Genomic DNA, 9,663 nt, shown 5'->3' with positions numbered 1-9,663 from the left:
GCACAGAAACAGCTTTAGTGAAGGTTACAAATGATCTTCTTATGGCCTCTGAGAGTGGACTCATCTCTGTGCTTGTCCTGCTAGACCTCAGTGCAGCGTTCGATACTGTCGACCATAATATCCTATTAGAGCGATTAGAACATGCTGTAGGTATTACAGGTACTGTGCTGCAGTGGTTTGTATCATATCTATCTGATAGACTCCAGTTTGTTCATGTAAATGGAGAGTCCTCTTCACACACTGAGGTTAATTATGGAGTTCCACAGGGTTCAGTGCTAGGACCAATTCTGTTTACATTATACATGCTTCCCTTAGGCAGCATCATTAGAAGACATAGCATACATTTACACTGCTATGCAGATGACACCCAGCTCTATCTGTCCATGAAGCCAGATAACACACACCAATTAGTTAAACTGCAGGAATGTCTTAAAGACAGTAGCGGTTTTTGATACGGGCGACATGGGCGGTTGCCCGGGGCGGCATCACGGGCATCAGCAAAAAAAAAAAATTTAAAAAAAATTGCTCGTTCTCATGCTGCCCCGACATCAGCCAGCGCATATTGGGAATGTCACAGTCACCGATCGGTTTTCTATCGCCCATTTGCTGGTAGTAAGGGCGCCCTCCTTTTGCGAGGTGCGCCTGCTGCTTGCGGCACAGGGAGGAGAGGGCGGGGCGGCGGGGGTTCTCTGGCTGGCTGGAGCAGCATCTAATAACCAACTCGCAAAATAAAACAAAATAAAAACAAACCAACAAACACGAAAACACCCGACATCATGATACAGACTTATAATTTGCACCGATGTTTTTTTTCGAAATTCTATACGTGAAAAGTGAACGCGAGAGCCCTCGGTGCGCCTGCGCGCTGCTGAAGTCAAAGTAAACTTTATTGTCATCTCCGCTACATACAGTCCAGCATATAGAGAGACGAGGCGACGAGGCTGCAGTTACAGCGGTGCAAGTAAGCAAACAATAAATATAAGAAGAGTAAGAAAATAAATCTACACTTTAGGACTCGGGGTAAAGGATCAATAACAATTGAAAATTTATAATTTACAGTTTGATGATTTAAAGTCTCACACACAACCCGTCGAAAGGGGAGGGGCCGGCTGCTTCCAAATAGAGCGCATTTCATTCATAATGATGTAAATCCAAGTCCATTATGTATTCATGATTTGAGTCCTGGGTTGTGTGAAATCCCAGAAATAAACCTTAGACAAAGGGAGTCTGTGAACTAAGGTGTAGGTCTGTTAGGTTATGTTGTGGTGATCCTCGAGTTGGGGGATTTGTGTTCATACTGGAGTGCATAATTAAAACCAATGGAAGATGGACAAGAAAAGTTCAAAGTCATCAGTTGCTCAGTTTAGAAAAAAGAGAAAAGAAGAGGAGGAGAAACGGGCAACAGATGCAGGTAAGCAGATGCGTGATTGGATGATGGCAGGTCATCCTGAAACAATCAGAATCAGAATACTTTATTAATCCCTGAGGAAATTATGTGGGTTACAGTTGCTCCAAGAAGAAATGGTAAAAATAGTAACAGTAACAGACTAAACTCCAAACATTATGCTACAGATTTTAATATTAATTAGTCATTGTCAGTTGTTGATTTGTCCTGTTCTCATTGTATGACGAATTATGATGGCTGTTTGGTAGCCGTTTGCATACAATGTATACTCTCTCTCTCTTTATATGTGTGTGTGTGTGTTTCTCTGGCGAAATTCAGTATGGTTCCAACAACAGTTTTATGTTAATGTATAATCCTTAATATGTTTTATGTGTGTGTGTGTGTGTGTGGGGAGGGGGGGGGGGGGGGGTGCCAGAGGGAGTGTTCGCCCGGGGCGCCAAACAGGCTAGGACCGCCACTGCTTAAAGACATAAAGACCTGAATGATATTTTATTTGATATTTTGATAATTATGGAAAAGGGTGGAGTGCCCACTCCGGGTCGGGGATGAGTTCCTGCCCCAAGTGGAGGAGTTCAAGTATCTCGGGGTCTTGTTCGCGAGTGATGGGAGAAGGGAGCAATGGCGTGTCCAGCGGGGTGGCCTGGGGGGGCACAGGCCACCCCCCCAACCAGACTGGCCACCCCAGGTGCCACCCCAAAGGTAAAACAATAAAATTCAATCAAATATCAAATGTACGATTATGTTTTCACGGTGAAGCTCAGATATCCGAGTGTAAGTGAATGCAGCATCGGCTTCTGCGCTATGTGCATCACGTTAGCAAAGGTAGGAGAGCCAAGCAGAAAGATGGCACTGCAGGAAACAATTTTTCGGTGAAAGAAAATGAGGACAGAATAAATGTCCCGGTAAGTAATATTAAGTTTGTTGAGTTTAGTAAACTTCGGTGAAATTAGAATACCAAGGAAAAAATAACACTTAAAGAATTATTGCAGCTGTGGAATATTTCAGACAGTATGCTACAGAGGGCAGCTAACATAAGAGTTATGAGTTATAAGATATAATCCAAGTCGTAACATTGCTGTATGGAGCTGCAGATTTGGTTGCAGGTTAACATCGCTGGACTGGCCATCGGGCATACCGGGTATATGGCCGGTGACTTATTTTTTTTATTTTTTTTTTGTAATGGCATGAACAATGAGAGGTGGTGGATTGGCCAGATGCAGGTCGATGTGTAAAAATTACTCAGTTGTTTGGTGGTGGCTATGGGGGAGCTTCCACAGAGGCCAGAAGGTGGATGAGGGAAGGGGAGGCAGGAGGAGGAGGAGAGCCCCGAGGCGGCCACCAGTCCGAGTGTCAGGTGAACTGAACTTCAGGTAAGAAGTTATGACCTGCAGTCTCTCTGGGTCAGATATAAACTAAGTTTAGGTGGAGTTTATTTCGTTGTGCTGACTTTTTACCGTCAGTTACAATAACTCGTACTGCGTTCTAGCCAGCTTGATGGAGTTTTTAAGTGGGTGGGTGCTATGATGTTACTGATAGTGAACTTTATTTTATTCATAAGGTTAGTAGAGTTGCCAACGGCTCCTTAAAAATGGAATGGTCCCTCATTCAGAGAAAATATTACACGTTTTGTATTGAGCTGAGAAGAGACGCAGTTTGTCCCGAACTTCAGCTAGAATGGAAAAAGACACAAAGCTGGAGTTATTGTGTCGTTACGCTGTCAGTTGCCTCTTCTTCTCTCATTCTCTCCCCCTCCCTCTCCTGTTGCTACTTCAATCATGAAACTCATCAATGATCAGCTGATCGTCTCTCTTGTTTATTTATCGCCCACTTTGCGCCAGAAAGAGGAAACCAGCAGATGTCGCGCTAAACAACAGCAGCACGTTTAAGCTTGATCAGCTGTTGTCAGAATTTATTTAATATTAATTTCTAGTATCAGCTGATGTTTGCTGGAGCCACAGCTGTAAACCTGCTGGTCATGATATCGGTTTGGTTATCTGGTGAGAGGGAAACATGAAGATGAAACCAGAAGATGTCCTTACTGAATCATCAGAGCTGAACAGGTGATGGAGGAACAGGTTTACCTTTTAGGTGACAGGAATGAGTTGAAGGGAAGTTATGAACTGTTTCTGAGAGACAAATAACACCAGGATCCTTTTCTAAGTAGCTGACAGCTGGTAACTGTGCAGGGGCGGGTCTAGGAAATTTTTGCCAGGGGGCCAGGTAGGGCATTAACAGGGAGAGGGGGGCACAAAGAAATACTTTTCTTTCTTATTCTCATTTAAAATATCTAGCTTTTATTAAATAATTATCTAAATCTTACAACTAAAGTTTTTATCTGACGTAAAATGTATAGAAATCATACATATACCAAAAAGACTGTACATCACTGTCACAACAGCATTTGTTTTCATTCAAAGGCTTTATGGCTTTAATACCTGGTGGGCCGGTCTGTAGTCAAAATGCCCGATTTTCTGTCCCAGTCCAGCCCTGCAGGTTATACTGGCAGTGTCACCATGCCAGCTGAATGTATTTCATCATCAGCCAGTGTTGTTCTTTATCAATATTACCAAAGTTTACCATAAGGCAGCATAGAAAGTATTTACTTGCTGTCAGGTTTTATTCAAATGTTAGTCTTTTCAGTTGTTTCCCCACTTTTTTCCTGTTTCAAAATCAAACACCAGTTTGTGAGAAGATTATCTTCTTTTTTTAACAGGCAGATAAAGTTTTGCATTGGAACTGGCTAATTTGTCAATTGTTTGTTACAAATGTTCGTATTTTAATATAAAAAAAATGTTTTTGCCCAAAACATATGTGCACTATATGTCAGTAAAAATACTATGCAAATATTGATGTCCTTGAATGCTGAGTAAACACTGACAAAGCACTGATTGTATCTCTTGTACTTTATCAACGCAGTATCTAAAAACTTTGCACCGTAGTGGTTAAAATCTCATTCTAATAAGAGTTAAAAGTGCATTTGGTTATTAGGTTTATGGGGTTATTGAATTATGGTGAACGGTTGGTAGAATTGTTTTTAAACATTATCTGCCAATTACATCTGCCACCCTTCTCCAAATCTGTGCCCCTACCTGGCCCCCCCAACAAAAATTTTCTAGACACGCCACTGGAAGGGAGCCGGAGATCGACAGACGGATTGGGGCTGCAGCTGCAGCAATGCGGATGCTGCACCGGTCCGTCGTGGTGAAGAGGGAGCTGAGTGTAAAAGCGAAGCTCTCAATTTACCGGTCGATCTACGTCCCTACCCTCACCTATGGCCACGAGCTGTGGGTAGTGACCGAAAGAACGAGATCGCGGATACAAGCGGTAGAAATGAGCTTCCTCCGAAGGGTGGCTGGCCTCTCCCTTAGAGATAGGGTGAGAAGGTCGGCCATCCGGGAGGGGCTCAGAGTAGAGCCGCTGCTGCTCCACATGGAAAGGAGCCAGCTGAGGTGGTTCGGGCATCTGACAAGGATGCCTCCTGGGCGCCTCCTGGGTGAGGTGTTCCAGGCATGTCCCACCGGGAGGAGGCCCCGGGGCAGACCCAGGACACGCTGGAGAGATTATATCTCTCAGCTGGCCTGGGAACGCCTTGGTATTCCCCCGGATAAGCTGGAGGAGGTGGATGGGGAGAGGGAGGTCTGGACCTCTTTGCTTAGGCTGCTGCCCCCGCGACCCGGCCCCGGATAAAGCGGATGAAGATGGATGGATGGATGGATGGATGGATGGATAATTATGGAGTTCCACTTCTGACCAAATTATTCCTTCGGTGCACATATTAAACAAATATGTAAGACTGCTTTCTTCCATTTGTGCAACATCTCTAAAATTAGAAACATCCTGTCTCAGAGTGACGCTGAAAAACTAGTTCATGCATTTATTTACTGCCTCCCATTCTACTTTTAAATACTCTAGGAACAACAAGTAGGCCTGCAGTGTGAGAGCGAAGTGCTCTAATAGGGTGATATGGTACTACAAGGTCATTAAGATCAGATGGGCCTGATTATTTAAGACCTTGTATGTGAGGAGCAGGATTTTGAATTCTGGATTTAACAGGAAGACAAAACAGGAGAAATCTGCCCTCTCTTTCTAGTCCCTGTCAGGACTCTTGCTGCAGCATTTTGGATTAGCTGAAGGCTTTTCAGGGAGTTTTTTGGACTTCCTGATAATAATGAATTACAGTCGTCCAGCCTGGAAGTAATAAATGCATGAACTACTTTTTCAGCGTCACTCTGAGACAGGATATTTCTAACTTTAGAGATGTTGCACAAATGGAAGAAAGGGTTAAGGTTAGGGTTATGTGGAACCAACTCCCAGTTTGCACTTGGGCCCTAATACATCCCTTAGTCACAGGGCGGATTATTAAACATTACCCATGAGCCAAAAACAGCAAATAAACAAATAAACCAGTAAAGGAGACTAACTCATGAGGAGGATGGTCAAAACTTTTATTTAGCAGAAGTATTCAGTAGATTAGAAGTGGAACATGAAGAGGAGGACCCAAATGCAGGGCACGAACAAAAGCAACACATTTATTTGTTGCTTCAAAATCCAAAAATTAAACAAAGTCATTAAAACCAGAATCAAACAGAAATCAGAGAAGTGTGAGGAGCACAGATAAATGTTCTGTCAACAAAGGGACAGTGAGCAAAGATGGAGACTGGGAATTACTGAATGGAACATAGGTGGGATCATAACACAAGAAGTTAAATCAAACTAAAACAGAAAATAACCAAAAGATTAATGTGAAACACAGAGACAAGAAAGCTCGTGATCAACATGAAGACAGAGATGAGGGAACTGATGAGGAGTCACCATAACAAGACTGTCCTCCGAGGAAGGCCAATCCAAACATCAGGAATCTGCAAACACTCCAGCCCAACTTTTCTTTCAAGGTCAGACCAGTTGAGCTCAAACAGCTCAACAGGTGACTCGGTGTCCCTGGATGCTTCTTGTGTGCAGGTGTGTTTTTCTCCAGAAGTGAATGGCACAGGCAAGTTTCTAACAATGAAGGCAGAAGGTGAGTATGACTTGACTTTAAAGCCTAGTAAGAGGTAAGCATCAAAAAACAGGCCTGAGCTGCTCACTACCACACAGATCAGGTTAAAAATCAGGCAACAAGTGGAGAGAAGAGCGAAATACTGCTGGTGAGGAGTTATGAGTGTGACAGCTGGAGTCAGAACCAGAACAGAAACCATCTGAAGACATCATCTACAATAACAATGGATGAAAACACAGGATCACAAACCAGCAAACCCATGAAGGCAAAAAGGAAACTAGCAATCAGACTGACTTCCAGAATAAAGAAATGCAAACAGGAATCCAGAACTTCCTAAACGTGAAACAATGGTGAAATCTCAAATACAACAATCAATGTTTGTGTTTATGGACTGTAATTAAAAACCAATCATTCAAACAGAACCAGAGAGAAAACGTCCCAAAAAGTCTACCACAACAGTCACATCAAGGTGCTTTGTATTTTAAGGTAAAAACCTTACACCTGCTGGACACGAGTGATCCAACAGTCTGGAGTATTCTGAGAGGATCCTGATTGGTGGAAGAGCTGCTGTACCTTCAGAGAAAACATCAACCTCTCCTCCAGCTCATCTCCTCCTCTCAGCCAGGACCCGAAGAAGAGGAGGGAGAGAAACGATCACCTTCAATTGGATGACTCTCCTCACATTGACACTCGAATTATTATGAAAGAAGTTGACTGCAGATTTACAACCAGTGGAAACCAATCAGTCAGAGGAGTTAACAGCAAATGCCATCCTCTCTCCCAGATCCTCCGCTGTCTCATTGCTCCTCATCTGAATCCAAACAGGAAGCAAACGTGGAGAATTTCCCATTCCCAGAGTTTTCCCTTTCAGTTTCCAAGCTGAAATACAGATCAGCCTGCCACATTAAAAGCACCTACTCTGAGTATGTAGCAGACTGGCTCCACCACATTAAAAGCATCTACTTTTAGTATATAACAGATCAGCCCCACCACATTAAAAGTGCCTGCTCTGAGTATCCCCTCACCTAAAACAGGCATAATTAGCCTGTGGGTATTTTAGGATAATTGTTCTAACTTGTGATAAATGTCTTTTTTGCTTCCACAGAGGCTGTTTCATCAGTAGTGTCATAAAGAACGAGGCTCAGCTCTTAATCATCGGGACAAATACACCATTAACTTTTGAATTCATTTCCTGAATCTGCATCAGCGACGGTAAACTCTTCCTCATTACGGAAGCAGATGCTTTAAAAGCCAGACTGGATGGGATCAAAGGCCAGCGCGGCTCCCCGGCTCACTGCTTTAGCTCATTTTCATTAAAACATCTATCGCATAATGCATTAACACTTTAAAAGCTGCTCACGAACACCTTTCCTGTGATAGAAATGGGCAAAGGACAGCGGACAGCCTCGCATCAAGTCAATCAAAACGTTCCTGCCGATGGTGGCGACCCTGACAGGTGAGAGGAGCGCGTGTGTGCTGGGCAGAGGCCGCAGAGCCATGCAGACCAAGGGTAATGCATTTTTCTCCAAACAAGAAAGATTGCTGAATCCCTGCCTCCCGGAGCATGGGGGCCTGGAGGGGGAGCAGGGCAGTGCATAGTGATGCAGGTATATGGATGGCCTGAGGAGGTTTCCATCATTCATAAAGCGCGGCGGCCGTACGCGCCCTGACGCCGAATTGATCTTGCAAAAGAAGCTGGGTGGCAGAGCGACCACTTCATTAGTCTCCCCGAGCTACAAATCACCTGCTGCTGCAGCGCTCAGAGGGGCCGGCGTTATCCGTTGTATTACCCCGCTGCAGCCTCAGCACGCTAAAGGGACCGGCCGCTCATGCAGCCATTACGAGTGAGTTATGTGGCGATGCCAAAATCTTCCTCCTACATCTGCAGGTCAGAGGAAGCACTCGGAGCAGAATAATTCACAGCAAGGAGCATCTGGAAGCTCGTTTGACTTTTCAAATGTGACTTTTAGAAATAGAGATGTGATCTGAAAAAACTGCACATTTTCTGTTCGGTTTGTCGACTCGATCATATCGCACCTTAAAACCGAGCATTAGCATCCAGGCTGAAAAAACCCTGCAGTTTCACTACCGTCCAGCAGAGGCATCGACATGTTTACAGCCTGATGCACAAACTGATCTATATAGATAAGTTCCCCCTTCATAAAAAACTTCATACCAGCTGGAATGATGTTGTAACTCACATGTTTAAGCTGCTAGCTGTCTGCTAGCTTTACCTGAGCTGCAGCCAGTGTTGGGGAGTAATGGAGTACATGTACCGCCGTGACGTATTTAAAATACAAAACATGAGTAACTGCATTCCGTTACAGTTACCGTTTAAAAAGGTGGTATTTAGAATACAGTTACTTTGTTGAAATAAAGGGATTACACGGCAGTCTTTTCCTGCTTCATATGTTAGGCCAGGGGTCGGCAAGCTGCAGCTCCGCATGCGGCTCTTTAGTCCGTATACTGTGGCTCCGCGTGGTTTGGGAAAATAAATTAGAAGTATTTAGCTGAAGTGTATTTTATTTATGTTAGTTCTTTTTTAACTTGTAGTTCTAAATTGGAAGATTATTGTGATATTGAAATATAAAAATACAATTATATTCTATTATTTTTTCATCGTTCAAAATAAGTGTCACACTCAAAGAAGCCGATATACTCGCCGAAACACCATGCATTTATCGAGACTTTCAACCCCAGGTAGGCCAATTATGGATCTTCGGATCCACATTATGTCAGCAACTATTCTCCACCGTGAACTATGTTAAAAAAAAACACTGCTCGCGCCTCAAAGATGACAGATGTAAAGCTGCCTGCATAAAGATGAAAGTGACTTCGTACAGCCCTGATTTGCAGACACTGTGCGCCTGAGGTTCAGGAGCAGAAGTCCCATTATAAAGATATCACGGCAGACCCGACGATGTTTGCATGAACACGCTTTTCAGCATCTCTTTATTGACCACTTTTAAAACACGGTTGCTGTACGCATACAGCCGGCTGTAGCTTTTCAGCCTCACAGCCCATCACATACCAACACAACACAACAGCATAGATGGCACAGACGTAAAGGCGGCGAGGCGTGATTGCGGGTGCCGCTCAGGTGTGTCCGCCTCCCCTGCAGCGGCGCTGCAGACCACGCCCCGCCACACACATTAACCAGGTAAAATACATATTTAGGCAGAATTTTGCAAATATCAATTTTTCATTTTTCAGCAGCATAGTGCTTTTTTTCTATTATTTTTTAAAAGTCAGGTCAAGGCTC

The sequence above is a fragment of the Mchenga conophoros genome, linkage group LG1 (assembly GCF_057382185.1).
Source record: "Mchenga conophoros isolate Kocher_MC1m ecotype Shallow Benthic linkage group LG1, M_conophoros_male_GT1.1, whole genome shotgun sequence".
Lineage (NCBI taxonomy): Eukaryota > Metazoa > Chordata > Actinopteri > Cichliformes > Cichlidae > Mchenga > Mchenga conophoros.
The sequence above is the reverse complement of the archived record's forward strand: the minus strand, read 5'-3'. Positions refer to the sequence as shown.